We start from the raw sequence: 16,972 nt of genomic DNA, 5'->3' as shown, positions 1-16,972 counted from the left end.
GTAAAGCATACCTCAATATGGTTAACTTAAACATTCAATTTTATAAAATACAGGTCCATTGTTAGCAAGAAGACTCCAGAAGCAACAAACACACCTACTACTCAGATGCTGGTTTCTAGTCCCATTCTCTAACACAACAAATCAGGACCTCTTGGAGAAATAGCTGGTTCCAGACCATGAGCAGAAATACACAGACAAGCCTTGAGTTTCTCATAGTGCCAAAAAGTGAGGAAGTACTAAAAAAAACAAAAACACAGTGATGGAAGTATGTCAAAGAGACACAGGATCAATTGAATCATTCCCATTGGCCAAGGCTGAAATGCTTTGAGCAAGAAAATAAAGTGGTATTGAATATAACCCAAAAGTAAAATATAAAGAACCATGTGTCAGTCAAGCAATCAATCAGTAAGGCAGAATACACAAACCTCTCATAAAGAAAAGTTTCAAATAGTTTCTATAGATATCCTGCCCACAAGGAGGTGGGGCACAGGGCCCACTCTCTAGGTGTGGGCCATGCACAGTGACTTCCTTCTAAAGAGCATAGAATGAAAAAGAGGGGTGTGGAAGTGCCTGGAGAAACCCAACAGGCACAACATCAGCCATGTGATGAAGGTCAACATCAACAATAAGTCATGTTGATTTTATGCGCTCCGATACCATGTGATGAAAATAGCACCTTACCTCTGTGATTTTCCCCTAAAACCCCAATAATCTCAATACAGCCCTGAGAAAGACATTGGAAAGATCTCAATTATGGGACATTCTACAAAATACCTCACCAGAGCTCGAAATAACTGTAAACGTCATCAAAAACCAAGAGAGGTCTGAGAAACTGTGGCAACCAAGGAGAGATGATGATTAAATGTATTGTGGTACCTGGATGGGATCCTGGGATAGAAAAAGGACACGAACTAAATTTACCAAGTTAATCTGAATAAAGTGTGTGAAAAAGAATGTATAATTATTGGCTCATTAATTGTGACAGATGTAAAACATTATTAATAGGAAAAACTGGGTGTGGGGTATATGGGAAATCTCTGTACTATCTTTGCAAACTTTTTGTAAACCTTAAACTATTTTAAAATTAAAAGCTTATTTTAAAAATTGCAGGTCCATTTAATAAGAATCTCCTTGGCCCATGGTGCCCTGTTGAAAAAGTTGCCACTATGAGCCATGGACGACGCCAGGATTCTTGCCTCAGAGGAAAGGAATTCGATCCAGGGCCAGCGACGAGGCTTGATCGTGCAGAGCTTTTGTGTAATAAAGTTTTATTGAATTGTAAAAGAGACAGAGAAAGCTTTTGACATAGACATCAAAAGGGGGCAAAAAGAATGCTCCCTTGCTAGTTTAGAGCAAGAAGTTATATACCTATTACCAAGTTGCTAATTAGAGAAAGGAAATGCCTCAAAACTGAGAGAGTTTCATGAGTCCCCTCACCCAAAACATGCATTTTGAGATGGCATTGGCACACGGTGAGTTATCCTGGGCCATAAAACAATTGACATGAATCTTGAAGAAAGGCAGATTTACAAGCAAATACATAGTTTCATTCACATAGCTTAAGAGAACTGAATAAAACCAATACTGGTTCGTTGAGCCATTATCGGTTTTGAGTGTTAGATGGAACCAACTTGAAGAAAGGCAGATTCTAAAGTAAATACATAGTTCATTAACAAAGCTTGAGAAAAATATTTCCATAAGAAAAGCACATTGGTTAGCTCAAGGCTTGAGAAGAGTTCCACTGGAGTGGAAGGAAAAGGCTACCCACTCCAGTAATCTGGCCTGGAGAATTCCATGGACTGTATATATAGTCCATGGGGTCATAAAGAGTCAGACACAACTGAGCGACTTTAAATGTAAAAAATAGCTCAAGGCTTGAGAAAAGTTAAGTTCTGGTGGAACCAGGTGTTGTCCTGGCAACACAGAATTTTAAAAGAAACCTCCTTTTAATTTTGTACAGAGAAGGAAAAAAAATGCCTGACACTTGCAGTTTGTTTCCTCCTGTGGCTTAAGAGAGAGTGAAAGAAACGTCTGACATTTGCAGTCTATTTCCTCTGCTTGGGGACCCTCGCCTTCCTGCCGGTTATCCTCTCACTGTCACCTGTATCCAACACACTCAGGTGCATCCAAGAAGCCCTAAAGCAGCGGTTCTCAACCTGAGCTGCTCATCATAATCGAGATACCTGGGCCCCACCCCCTGGAAACTGAGACTCGATCAATCAGCATGAAGAGGGAGCAAACACTGAGCTCATTGCAGAGGCCTCCTAGTGATTTTAGTGTGCAGCCCAATTTGACATTAACTGCTTTAGGACATGTAGGATTCCTTCACTCATTCTTTTTTACTTCTACAAACAATATTTCCTCTTTTCTTTCCCTAAAACACATCATGCCTGCTTGGGAAAAAAAAAAAAAAACTGCCATGGGCCTGCAGAACACAGGAGCCATTCGTGAGGGGTCGTATTACAGCCTTGGGTCACAAGAGCCCAGGCATCTCCCAGCTACACCTTTGTCTATCCCTACTGCACAGCAGGCATGCGCACAAGGCTCTGCTTCCTTCTCCGCACTGTGGGCCACAAGCCTCTTCTTTCCTTGAAGGAGGAAACAGACAGGACAGGCTCCATCTTGAAAGCAGGACTCCATCTTGGGCCGGACTGTGGACTTTGAGCTCTATGCCCAGTATCTATGGAAACGACATACCAACTGGAAAACCAGGCCCTCTGGATGGGAGAGCCCAGAGCTCATACCTAGACTCTCCGTTGCCTAAAAGAATACCCTAATTATCTGTGTAACCAAATAGAATCATAAATTCTATTATGCTTATTGGAGTATGACCACAGGTCTACTGATAATTGTTCACTGTTAACTACCTAGGCTTAAGGCATATGAATCACGGGTTAACTTTGATTGTATCTTTCTTTTCCTTTTTTCAGATTAGTTTCAGGGGATTTGGGGAGGTGGGTTTGGGCATGTACACCTAGGGTATACAAGGTCACAAAAACTTGTGGGGTCCTTGGCTAAGAGGAGACTCTGCCTTGGGCCGCTGGTGTAATAAACTGCACTCCACTATCTGCATTGTCCTTCTGAGTGAGTTTGTTTCCCGGAATGTGTGGCTACAACATCCTGGCTGGACTTTCCTACCTCTTCTGCCTGGAAAACTCTTCCTCATCCTTCAAAACCTAGATCAAATGTCACCCTCTCTGAAGACTTCCCAGATACCAACCTAGAACTTAGTCACTTTCCTCTTTTGTCTTCAACCAGACTTTTCTGATACCTGTCTTATCACCCACGCGCTGGATGGCACTCATGTGTTTGGGGGCCTCTGTCCAGTCACTGGAATGTGAACACTTTGAGGATAAGAATCTGGCACTGACTGTCACTAACATGCCCCCTTCCCTTGGCACAGTGCTGAGCACAGGGTAGTTCCTCAATATTCATTCAAGTGAGTGAATGAGTAGATGCATTAATGAACAGACTCATTCTGAAGGCCTTAGCCTTGTGTTAGGGGAAATAAAATCCATCAGCTAGGAGAAGATCTTTCTCTGTATCAGATATCATCTGTTTTGTTCATTTGCTTTGAAAACGACATTCAGAGCATTTTCTTTACGTGTTTAAGAACTTCCGACAGCAACTTAATGAACGGGTTCTCTTACATATAAGCCAGTCTGGATGTCACAGATGCTTCTGGGAATACGAAAACCAAGCAGATACCCCAGACTCCTGCACTGGCCTCGAAGCAGCAAATACCTTGCAAGGAAGAGAGCAAATAGAGGTAGGGCCAGAAGACCTGTGAAAGCCCAAGAGAATTTTCACTGCCCTGTCCTTAGCTCATCCCCTTGTGTGTGTGAGTGTGCGTGTGTGTGTATGCACACTCGGTCATATCCAATTTTTTGCAACCCCATAGACCTCTGAGGTCCACCAGGCTTCTCTGTCCATGGAATTTCCCAGGCTGGAGTGGGTTGCCATTTCCTTCTCCAGGGCATCTTCCTGACCCAGGATCAAGCCCACATCTCTTGTATGTCCTGCAATGACAGGCAGGTTCTTTACCAGCTGAGCCACCAGGGAAACACATGACCACCTACAAAGCAGGCAGGGCAGCTGCTTCAAACCTCTCTTTTTAATGGGAAGAAACTGAGGCTTAAAAAAGCTGAGATGGTAGCCAGTATAGGGACAAAGCCCAAAGCAGCCACTCACCACAGAGAAATTTGTAAAAACTTCATGAGAACCATACACTCAGTTCCATATAGCAAGTCAATACCCCCCAAGCTCATTCAGTGGAGAAACAAAGAATTTGATTGTCCAGTGACAGCAGGAAATATTCTGTGTGGTATAAAAAGAGAATCTAGGGACACAAATCATTTGAGGATCAGGTAAGAGTTCTAAAACCTCTTGCAGATTAAAAAAAAAAATCCAGTTCTCAAGATTTTAAATAAAACCTAGAGTCTAAAAATTCTCTGAAATATAGGCACTATGGAAGGTGAAATGATCCTCGGTAAGAAACCCTGAGCTAGACAGTCCTAGGATTCCTTTCAATCATGACATTCCATAATTTATCTAAAGACAAAAGTGTTTAGTATAGGCTGCACCATTTGTTGTTGTTCAGTCATTAAACTGTGCCCAACTCTTTGCAACCCATAGACTGTAGCACGCCAGGCTTCTCTGTCCTTCACTATCTCCCAGAGTTTGCACAAACTCATGTCCATTGAGTCGGTGATGCCATCCAACCATCTCATCTTCTGTTGCTCCCTTCTCATGCTGCCCTCAATCTTTCCCAGCATCAGGGTTTTTCCCAGTGAGTCGGCTGTTCGCATCAGGTGGCCAAAGTATTGGAGCTTCAGCTTCAGCATCAGTCTTTCCAATGAATATTCAGGGTTGATTTCCTTTAGGAGTGACTAGTTTGATCTTGCAGTCCAAGGGACTCTCCAGCACCACAATTCGAAAGCATCAATTCTTCAGCACTCAGCCTTCTTTATCGTTCAACTCTCACATGCGTACATGACTAATAGAAAAACCATAGTTTTGACTACATGGATCTTTGTCAGCAAAGTGATATCTCTGCTTTTTAACACACTGTCTAGGCTTGTCATCGTTTCCAAGGACCAAGTGTCTTTTAATTTCATGGCTGTCGTCAATGTCTGAAGTAAATTTGGAGCCCAAGAAAACAAAATCTGCCACTATTTCCATTGTTTCCCCATCTATTTGCCATGAAGTGATGGGACCGGATGCCATGATCTTCGTTTTCTGAATGTTGAGCTTTAAGCCAGCTTTTTGCTCTCCTCTTTCACTTTCAACAAGAGTCTCTTTAGTTCTTTTTTGCTTTCTGCCATTAGGGTAGTATCATTTGTATATTGGAGGCTGTTGATATTTCTCCCAGCAATCTTCATTCCCTGGTGGCTCAGAGAGTAAAGAATCCACGCGCAATGCAGGAGATCTAGGTTCTATCTCTGGGTTGGGAAGATCCCCTGAAGGAGGGCATGGCAATCCACTCCAGTATTCTTGCCTGAAGAATCCCCACGGACAGAAAGCCTGGTGGGCCCCAGACCATGGGCTGCAAAGAGTCAGACACAACTGAGCAACTAAGCACACAATCTTCATTCCAGCTTGTGATTCATCAGCCCTACTCTGCATATAAGTTAAATAAGCAGGGTGACAATATATATAGCCTTGATGTACTCCTTTCTCGATCTTGAACCATGTCTGTTGTTCCATGTCCAGTTCTGACTGTTGCTTCTTGACCTGCCTAGAGGTTTCTGAGAAGGAAGGTAAGGTGGCCTGGTATTCCCATCTCTTTAAGAATTTTCCAGTTTGTTGTGATGCACACACATAAAAGGCTTTAGTGTATCCAATGAGGCAGAAGTAGATGATTTACTGGAGTTCTTTTGATTTTTCAATGATCCAACAGATGTCAGCAATTTGTTCTCTTGTTCCTCCGTCTTTTCTAAATCCATCTTATACATCTGGAAGTTCTCAGTCCACGTACTATTGAAGCATACACGACCTTCGTGTACCACTTCTAGATCTAGGTGCTACATGAATTCACCTAAAAATCTGGATCTTCTTGGTTCATCTTTCTTGGACCTTGGTTCTGTTCTCAACCAGGCTGTCTCCTCATTGGGGCAAGATGGCCACCAGCTGCTCCAGACTCACATCTACCCTTTCAGTAACTCCAGAAGAAGCAGCAAGCTTCTTTTCCATTGTTTCAGGATCATCCTGTTTGGAATACCTCAAGTCATTTACCAATCCTTGAACAAATCTCTAAGCCAGAGTGACAGTGGGTTCTAATGGGCTTCAGTTTCAGATCTACAACAAGATCTAGAGCTGGTGAGGCTAGCCACCCAGGGGAGGCTCCCTGAGAAAAACCAGTGTGTTATTACCAGCAGAAATGAGAAAGTGATACTGAATGAGCCGAATCGATCTATGTCCATTACAATAAAATAAACAGTAATCATATCTCGTGGGCTATAGCCATGTAGAGTGGACCTAGCACACGAATGTTTATTCAATGCCGGTCTGGATAACTTATTACATAGACATGTTTGTCCAAAGGCATGGACCACCATCCCCATAATAGCCCTGTTTGTTCTTTTTTTTTTTTTAATTTATCTCCTTTCAAGAGAACCGTCCCAGTAACAGAAGCCCTCCCATCTCCTTCAGTCCTGTCTCTGCCAGTCAACAGCCACTGCTAAAGGTAGAAGAGAAAAATCTCCTATCACCTTGATAGGCCTCCTGCTCAGGTGTATTTTTGTTCCTTTACCTAACCCTGAAGGCGATCTTTATTTTCTCCCCTACTGAGTGGTTTGATGACTGTCTGCTTTAATCATTAAAGAGACTTAGAAATTTGCTAGGGGGAAAACTGTAATCCTTGCAGAACAGGAATATCTGAAGTGCTTTTTCTATTAATGACCTTGGCCCTGAAAAGGAATCTGAGCACCAGTGATATATTGCCAGCCTCCAGGCCTGAAGAATGAAGACTTGCTTCTCTGCCTCCTTGTCCTCCATCAGCAGCCGGCCCCAAGGCATCACCGGTCTCGATTAGACCAAGACAAGTGCTTTCAAGTCCATTTCCTCTTTCCAGCCCATTCTGGGCCACAGCCCAGCTCAGGTAAGCTCCCTACTCTTGCCATAATTCAAACAGCCACCCCAGAAGTCCCAGAAGAAATGATCTGCCTGCAGCCTTGAAGCTTTGTCTGAGGAGAACTCAACTCCTTTTTAGGATAGAAAGGGAAGAATACTTAGTGTAAATGAGAATTAAAAGGTATGAAAACTAAGAGCTGTTATCTAGGCAACCAAATTCTTTCTTCTTTCCTAAAAGCAAGGAAGAGAGTCCAGCGGTGATTTCTTCAACACTAAAACCTGCTTGTCCCCTGTTCAAATCCTTCTCTGGCTCCCTAATGTCTTAGAGATAAAAATCAACCTCTTGAGTGTACCTTCCAGGCCCTGTGTGATCTGGCTCCTACTTCATTTCTAGTCTCAGGTCTGTTCGTTTTATCCCTCCACTTTGTTTCACTGTGTCTTAAAAAAACCCATCTTGCTCTTGCCAGAAAGCTAGCTTATTCTCCCTATTTAACATGTTTCTCTGCTTGGTTACCGTATTAGTTTCCTTTTGCCCCTCTAACAAATTACCACAAACTTGCTGGCTTGAAACAACATAAATGTTTAAGGATATGGGCTGGAGACATCTGAGACTAACCCAATTTGCAAATTTCATCCCTCTTCATTCCATGTCACTTCTATAACAACATCTGTGAAGTTAATTTATTCTATTTTTCTAACAATTACTGAGAGAACAGTAATAAAATATCCCAGTGTGATTCTGGATTTTTTCCACTTATCACTTTAGTTATGTCATTTTTTGCTTCAAATATTAAGCTCTTTTAACAGGTACATGAACATATATGATGGTTAAGTCTTCCCAACAAACTGACAATTTAATTAATATGAAATATCCACTTTACTTTTGGTAATGCTCGTCTGACCTGACATCTACTTTGTATAATATTTACATAGCTGCATCCTCTTTCTTAAACTGTCAACCTTATGTATTTTCTTCCACTGTTTTACCTCCAATCTATGTCTTTATATTTAAACTGTTTCTGTCACGAATGACATATAGTTGCTGCTGCTGCTAAGTCGCTTCAGTCGTGTCCGACTCTGTGCGACCCCATAGACGGCAGCCTACCAGGCTCCCCCATCCCTGGGATTCTCCAGGCAAGAGTACTGGAGTGGGTTTCCATTTTCTTCTCCAATGCATGAAAATGAAAAGTGAAGTGAAGTCGCTCAGTCATGTCCGACTCTTAGCGACCCCATGGACTGCAGCCCACCAGGCTCCTCTGTCCATGGGATTTTCCAGGCAAGAGTACTGGAGTGGGGTGCCATTGCCTTCTCCAATGGCATATAGTTAGGTCTTACTTTTTATCTAACCTGACAGCTCTGCCTTGTAATGTACTATTCTGTTTCTTTAATGTAGTTGTTTGTTAGCATATGTTTAGGTCCACCATTTTTTATCCCCTTGCCATTTATTCCATTTACTCCATCTACTGTGTTGGCCAAAAAGTTCATTGGGATTGTCCCATAAAATGTTATAGAAAAACCTAAATGAACTTTTTGGCCAACCCAATATTTCATCTGTTCCTTTGTTCCTTCTTTTCTCCATTATTATTTGAGTAAACTGAGTACTTTTTAGTATTGTATTTTCTTTCCTTTGACTTTTGAACTATATCACTTTGTGTTTTTTTCCTTAGTAACTTCTCTAGAGTAACACTGTCTATTAGAAACACACTGAGAGCCACACATGTAACATTTACAGAATACCTCGATTTTTAGTTCACAGATTACCAAACTTAAAAGCAGTTAAATTAATTTAATAATATATTAACCTAACATAACCTAAATATTATCACTTTAATGTGTAATATGATATTTTAGATTCTAAAATTACATTCATACTATCTTTGAAATCTGATCTGAATTTTTATACCTGTAGCATATCATAACTGTTAAAGTGAAAGGTAGTTCTGTAAAAACAATAAAACGGTGCCTCATAGAAGAATGCAAACACCACTTCAGTTTTTCATTTAAATTTAAGTAAGTAAATGACAAATTCATCTCCTCGGTTTCATTAGACACATTTCAAGTGCTTAGTAGCCCCATGTGGCCAGTGACTGCTGTATTGAACAGAACAGCTCTGGAGTTCACAATATGTACATTTAATTTATCACAGTCCAGCCTAAAATAATATTAAGTTCTTAATTAGCAATGAACTTCTCCCACAACAGCACAATTCCATTTATCCTTCCTCATACTTTGTGCTATATTCACATATCTTTTTCTTCCTCTATGAATATAGACCTTGCAACACAAGGTTATGATTTTTGCTTTAAGCATCCTGTAGTCACCCATCAAAAAATGGACAGAAGATCTAACTAGACATTTCTCCAAAGAAGACCTACAGATGGCCAAAAAGCACATGAAAAGATGCTCAAGATCGTACATTATCAGAGAAATGCAAATCAAACCTATAGTGAGGTACTACCTCACACCAGTCAGAATGGCCATCATCAGAAAGTCTAAAACAATAAAAGCTGGAGAAGGCGTGGGGAAAGGGGGACCCCTCCTATACTGTGGGTGAGAATGTAAATTGGTACAGCCACTATAGAGAACAGTATGGAGGTTCCTTAAGAAACTAAAACTAGAACTACCATGTGATCCAGCGATCCCTCTCCCGGGCAAATATCTGGAGAAGATACATGCACTCCTATGTTTATAGCAGCACTATTTACAATAGCCAAGACATGGAAACAACCTAAATGTCCACTGAGAGATGATCAAATAAAAATGTAGTAGGAAGAGGGCTCCAAAGATGGGAAGTGAAGTCAGTGCCTCAGTAGCCAAGGAGAACTGTAGAAGGAAGAGTCAAATGTTGACAGAGATCTATGATTCAGTTGCAGTTTCATACTGTGGTCTCCCTAAGGAGTTGGCTTTTCAATGAGGATGACAATGGAATAGATGAAGCTGAGACCACTTCTGTGGTTTCTATGACCCTCTATGCAGTCATGTATCCTGTGTTCAACGAGATAAAATGAGTAAATCTCTCTGTAGCTCAGACACTGAGAGAAGCTTTCATCAAGGCTGAAAAAAGAAATCCCATGACTCATACAAGACATCATTATGAAAATTTTAGGGGCAAAAAAGTGTAGACGTCAACTTCACAGAGTCCCTTCTTTATATGACAGCTGATGATGTAGAAGAGTATATGGTTAAACGACCAGAGCCAGAATTCCAAGACCTAAATGAAAAAGCACAAGCACTTAAAGAAATTCTCGGTAAGATCCCAGATGAGATACATGACAGAGTGAGGTTTCTGCAGACAGTCAAGGATATAGCACGTGCAATAAATAAATAAAAAGTGATCAGTGTCTTCAAGAAATATCAGTACCAGAACCACAGGGCACTTGAACACCAAAAGAAAGGGTCTGTGAAGTACTCCAAAAGTTTCAGTGGTACTCTGAAAACCTATTTTAAAGATGACAAGGTAATATATGTGTTCATAAGTGCCAACCAACTAATTCATCAAACCGACTTGATACTTCAGACCTCAAAACTATGGCCTGAAAGTTGTATATGTTAACAGATATACTTCTCAGTGGCAGCACTGGATTGTCTGTATCCATAAACTTTAAAGTTTGACTGTATAAATTATCAGTCCCTTCTGAATGAATCTAATAATCCAGAATGTTGAATGGGATTACTGGCATATTATACCATGTTTTTGTAAAATATAGCTTAATCATAATCAGTCTGAAGATTTTACATCACTTTTGCTATTATCATTCTTTTAAGAATGCTAAGCCAAAAGAATTTATGCCTTACATGTCATTATATAACTTTCCTTGAAAGAATTATAAATATTGAGGTTTGTTTCTGACATTTTAACTTGAAAGTGATATGCTACAAGATAGTACTTTAACAACGTTTGCTGCCAAATATTCAATAAACAGTTTTACATCTGTTAAATATTTCTTTACTTGAAAATATGCATATATATATATATAAAATCAGAAGACCAAGATGACTGTGTAACGTCTAAAGAGTTCTAACAGGAGTTTATTAGCAGTTTATCAGATAATAAAGCAGTAAGAATTCCTATTTTTCTGTCCTTAATCATTCTGGGCAAAAACTAGTTAATGGAGATACTTTTGCTAGTTATTATATCTGAGATACTGAGTATTTTTCCAAACTTTGTTTTAAGAGACTTATGAGAAGCAGATGGCAGTTTACAGCATCTTCACACTATACTGCCACTTTTGAACACTATGATGATGTAAGATTAACTCTTTCTGATTTGCTGGGCCCTAATAAGCTCTGCTGAAGCCTGGCTTGAAGAATTTTGAGCATTACTTTACTAGCGTGTGAGATGAGTGCAACTGTGCAGTAGCTCAAGCATTCTTTGGCATTGCCTTTCTTTGGGACTGGAATGAAAACTGAACTTTTCTAGTCCTGTGGCCACTGCTGAGTTTTCCAAATTTGCTGGCATATTGAGTGCAGCACTTTCACAGCATCATCTTTCAGGATTTGAAAGAGCTCAACTGGAATTCCATCACCTCCACTAGCTTTATTCGTAGTGATACTTTCTAAGGCCCACTGACTTCACATTCCAGGATGACTGGCTCTAGGTGAGTGATCTGGTATTCCCATCTCTTTCAGAATTTTCCACAGTTTATTGTGATCCACACAGTCAAAGGCTTTGGCATAGTCAGTAAAGCAGAAATAGATGTTTTTCTGGAACTTTCTTCCTTTTTCCATGATCCAGCAGATGTTGGCAATTTGATCTCTGGTTCCTCTGCCTTTTCTAAAACTAGCTTGAACATCCATCTAGTCAAGGCTATGGTTTTTCCAGTAGTCATGTACGGATGTGAGAGTTGGACTGTGAAGAAAGCTGGGCATCAAAGAATTGATGCTTTTGAACTGTGGTGTTGGAGAAGACTCTTGAGAGTCCCTTGGACTGCAAGGAGATCCAACCAATCAATCCTAGAGGAAATCAGTCCTGGGTGTTCTTTGGAAGGACTGATGCTAAAGCTGAAACTCCAGTACTTTTGCCACCTCATGCCAAGAGTTGACTCATTGGAAAAGACTCTGATCCTGGGAGGGATTGGGGGCAGGAGGAGAAGGGGACGACAGAGGATGAGATGGTTGGATGGCATCAGCAGCTCGATGGACGTGAGTCTGAGTGAACTCCGGGAGTTGGTGATGGACAGGGAGGCCTGGTGTGCTGCAATTCATGGGGTTGCAAAGAGTCGGACACGACTGAGTGACTGAACTGAACTGAACTGAATAAGCTCTGCACCTTTCTTCCATGAATAGCCACAACTATAGTAATTTGAAGCCATACCAGTGCTAGTTGCACACATGGAGCACAGAAAGATTGGTACCTATTCCAGATGAGCCACCTGATATGTAGCAAAGCTGGAATTCCAGTGCTGACCCGGAGCCCATGCTGTCAGCCACTGTGTTATGTTGCTACCAGCATACCAGACAATTTGCCTACCTACAAATCCTCTACTGCTCTCAAGATGCCCCCCTCCTTGTCAGGAAAAATCTTCCCAGAAGAGTAGTCCCACATCCTAGACATCACTGAAGTAGCTTGAGTCCCAAGCAGGAAATCCCACAGTATTCCCAGACCTAAAGCCACAGGAGTAAGGAAAACGCTGTCCTTTTACAATAAGCTTAGGGTTCTCCCCCTGTTCTGGGTGCATCAGCCCCCCCTGCTTTTGACTCCTGCTTTACCCCACTACTTCTCCCTCCCCTTCTTGTCATTAATTACCCCTGCAGACTTCCGGTGTCTTCAAGCCAATAGCTCTGAGCTCATTCTGTCTACCCAGAGTCTGGTTGCTCTGAACCTACACTCTGCCTCCAGTCACAAGTTGCAAAGCCCTGCATCCCACAGATCAGTGATAACACTCAGCCTCTTCTGATGTGCCAGGACTAGAACTGTTTCCTCCTGTGTCCCTTTCACCCTGTACGACACCTGTATGGATGCTTTGGAATCCGATCAGACAAGAAAATGAGCAAAGTTCTCACTGCAGTGGGCAGCAGACATGGGGATTCTGTCAGAAAAGCATTTGCTCTTTGGGATGACATAATTCAACCACTGCAGAGACACTCTGAAGCTCTCTTAAATGAACCAAATGGCATCTTTAGAAAGCTTTTGAGATTGCCCACATCCAGCATCACTAGGTTATTTCTAAACACTTCAAAAGCTATGTTTGCATTCAAAATATATTGTACTTTTATATGACTCAGTTGGCTCATACCCCAACCCCATTTTATGGTTAAAGAGAATGATGCTGAGAGGTTCTAAATTATCTACTTTACATCAGTGGCTCTCAAAATTTAGTACATGTAAGATACACTTCAGGCGAGAACAAAAATGGGTTTGCTGTTCTAGTTTTTTAAAATTTGCATTTTCCAAAAAGGAATCTTCATTTCTGCCCCACTCCCCTCATGTCACCATTCATTTATTCTGATACTGCTAGCCCAGTACTTTGAGAAATACTACAGCAGAGTAAAGAAGGGAATCTGTGGATAGAATTCAGTGGTCTAAGCACCTAAAAAGGAAAAAAGCTCCCCATCTTTGTTTTCAGGATCTTCTAAGTGAAATTTAGCATTTCTTTCAATAATGAACAAGAGCAGCAGAACATAGTTATATTAACAGTGTCCGTGATGTTGTCGTCAATACAAGTTACAGATATTTTTATATATCACATGTGTTTTGCAGGACTTCAAAATACCTTCTACCTTTCACCAGTTCTTTGAAATTACAGTTATTGTGAGACTTGCTATTATCACATCAATGTGGTTTTAAAAAAAAATGGCAAATTTCATGTTATTGAGTATTCTTTTTTCTAATATTTGTCTTAGTTACAGCATGTGGGATCTTCAGTCTTTGTTGCGGCATTCAGGATCTTTAGTTGCAGCGTGTGACCTCTTAGTTGCAGCATGTGGGATCTAGTTCCCTGACCAGGGATCAAATCTGGGCCCCCTGCTTTGAGAGCATGGCGTCTTAGCCATTAGGCCACCAGGGAAGCCCCTCGATATTCTGATAATTGTAGTTTAATAGAATTAGCATCTTTTGTAATCCAACATATATTTTATGCATTTAAAAACATTATTCTGAGAAAGGCTGTACAGGCTTCAGCAGACTAGTTAAAGGGTCTTTGAAAGTAAAAGAACACAAAGTTTAGGATCTTCTGTTCTCAGACCTCCCCCTCACTACCTCTAACTGCCACAATGGTCACCTGACTAGAGAATGGTCTCCCTCTTAAGAAACAGCCAGCTTTCAGACTGGAGAGACTCTGAGGATTAAAGGAGTAGAATCTAGGCTGCAGTGAATTCCACTGAAAGCCACAGACAGACATGAAGAAGTTGAGAGAGCTGGTGTGCAGAGAGCAGGCACAGTGACGGAAGTAGAAACTAGCTCCATGAACTCCAATCTATGGTCTGAGATGGGCTAAAAGAGAAAGACCATTCCAGCCGCTCCATGGCCCAACTGTACTTCCTGTCTTAGACCTGCGTGAGATTCGCTTCTCTCCTTATAATCCATCTCCCTCCCCTGTCCTAGTTGGGATTTCTGCTCCTCATGACCAAGGCCTTAAATGCAACTGCCCACGTGACCCTTATTCCTCATTTCAGCATCTGTCTGTATTCATTCACAGCATCACTTAAGTCACATCATGGTGAAGAGTCTGTATGTTCAATTCAGACGTGCTGAACGCATCCTCCACCACTTTCTGGTTTAAGAACATAGGCAAGTGGCCTAGAACTTTCTGTGCCTCCTTGTCTTATCTGGGAAAATAGGAACACTAACAGTATTTACCTAAGGTGAGCATTCAATGAATTAATATATCTTAAATATACGCCTGATAGGGAGCAAGTGCTTGGCAATTGCGCACAATCATGATGTCCACTGTCCACAAGTCACAGGGCTTGGACTGTGCATCATCTGTGCCTGCTCACCACAGTTTTCGGCACCTCCCTAGTCAGAGCTAACAAGGATGGACAGGCTTCATCTGGGACAAAGTGCCCCCACAAATTGGCATTTTCCATCAGCAAGCTTAGACTTGCTTTTTGTAAAAAGTTTCCATAACAAGATTCTCAGAGTCCCATTCAATGGCTTTATTTTATATAAGATCATTGTTTCTCATATGCTGAGGCTTCTCTGCTTGTCTGGGCCAAAATTACGCCATCTCCCGTATCAAGCAGTTGGCTCAGACTTGCTAAGACTGGGACACCCTTATCATACAGGGTGCGCTGGATACATGTGAGGAGCTACACACTCACGGGGGAGGACAGTTACTAGAGTATTCCTGAACTGAACACAGTAGCTCCGAGAAAGGACAGCCACCTCTCCAGGCTAACCACCTCATCATGCACATCTCCTCCACCATGTGACCCTGAACTCTTCCTCTCTTATTTACAAACACCGTCCAGCCCCAGGTTCTGAAAATAAACACACAGTGGAACCGCTGCTGCTTCCTGGACACACATCTGCCCCGGCGACAGCAGGGCTGTCAAAATGCAGATGCACAGAGAGCTTGTTCCAAGGTTCAATTTCAGATCTCAAATCTATTTGACTTAATCTCTGTACCTCTGTGCTTCTCTTGTGGCTCAGCTGGTAAAGAATCCACCTGCAGCATGGGAGACCTGGGTTCCATCCCTGGGTTGGGAAGATCACCTGCAGAAGGGAAAGGCTACCCACTCCAGTATTCTGGCCTAGAGAATTCCATGGACTATACCCATGGGGTCACAAAGAGTCAGACATGACTGAGAGATTTTCTTTCTTTTTTTCTTTTCTTGCTGAACCTCTATCTATCATGGGCATACCCGTCAAGGAAGTCAGCTGGGGTTGATGTGGAATGCTAGAAAAGCTTGTCTGAGTTTTTTTTTTTTTCCCCTAACCACCAGGCAATTTCGTTGCTGCCTTTGGGTTTAGTACTTTTTTCTTTCTTAAGTGATTGACGGTGTGGTGGTGGAGGGTGGGGGACTTCTAAAGTTCAATTAGGCTGAAAACCTCCATCCAAATATAATAAATTAATAGTATAATTAACCAAGATAAGTGCTGGTCTAATTCTTAAAGTCTACAGATAAAAATAGTGAAATTCCCCCCATTCCTTCACTATATTCTTTAATCATGCTAACATTAGAAAAGTTATTAGAAGAAGAATAATAATATTAATAGCAGTATTTAAATACAGAGTATTTAATAAATGCTAGCTATGGGCCAGATACTTTCCTAAGTATGTTACATGTGTAAGTTCACTTAACTTTCACGAAAAATGAAGTAGGTGCTACCATTATTCCAATTTTACAAACTGGCACAAGGAAGTTAAGTGATTTGCCCAGGGTTATTGTACTAGCCATGCCAAAGCAAGGATTGAAGCTCAGGTACCTGGCTCCAGGACCATATGCTTAACTAGGACATGATTCTGTCAACCAGCATCGCTTCTGCTACAGATTGAGCCCATTTTCCCTTAAGTATCTGTAGAAAAATAACAACACTATCTAAAATAGCCTTTCCCGCTGTCCTCAGAAAAGATGGGAAAGTATCTCTTCACCCTTCCGTCTATTTCTCCTGCCAGTAGCTTTGCCGTGGGCTGCCCACATCCTCTTCCAGTGCTGCCAGTGAGTTCCTGTGCAACTCAGATGCATTCTCTTCTGGGTTCTGGGTCCAAAAAAGCTAATTAATCTCTTATTCTTACAAGATTCAGATTGTCACATGTGCCCACTCGGGAGAGAATGTAAAATCTGGCCATTTTTAACCCATTCAGCTCCTGGAATTTGTCAGGGGAATCCAGGAGTATTAAAGGCATCTCTAGACTTCTAAAGTCAAAGATTTTACCAGCACACACCCTTTCTGCACCTCTTTCATCTTCCGACTTTTTCCACGGCCATTGCTGTGTATTTTTTAAATGAAGGCATC

General features: G+C 41.5%; 1 pseudogene; it reads left to right on the top strand.

Moving 5' to 3' along the window:
- Positions 1 to 9,981: 9,981 nt before the first annotated feature.
- On the top strand, positions 9,982 to 10,624 carry LOC138096158 (programmed cell death protein 10 pseudogene; annotated as a pseudogene).
- The last annotated feature ends 6,348 nt before the right edge of the window (positions 10,625 to 16,972 follow it).

The sequence above is a fragment of the Capricornis sumatraensis genome, chromosome 20 (genome assembly GCF_032405125.1).
Source record: "Capricornis sumatraensis isolate serow.1 chromosome 20, serow.2, whole genome shotgun sequence".
Lineage (NCBI taxonomy): Eukaryota > Metazoa > Chordata > Mammalia > Artiodactyla > Bovidae > Capricornis > Capricornis sumatraensis.
This window is presented reverse-complemented; position numbering and strand designations above follow the sequence as displayed.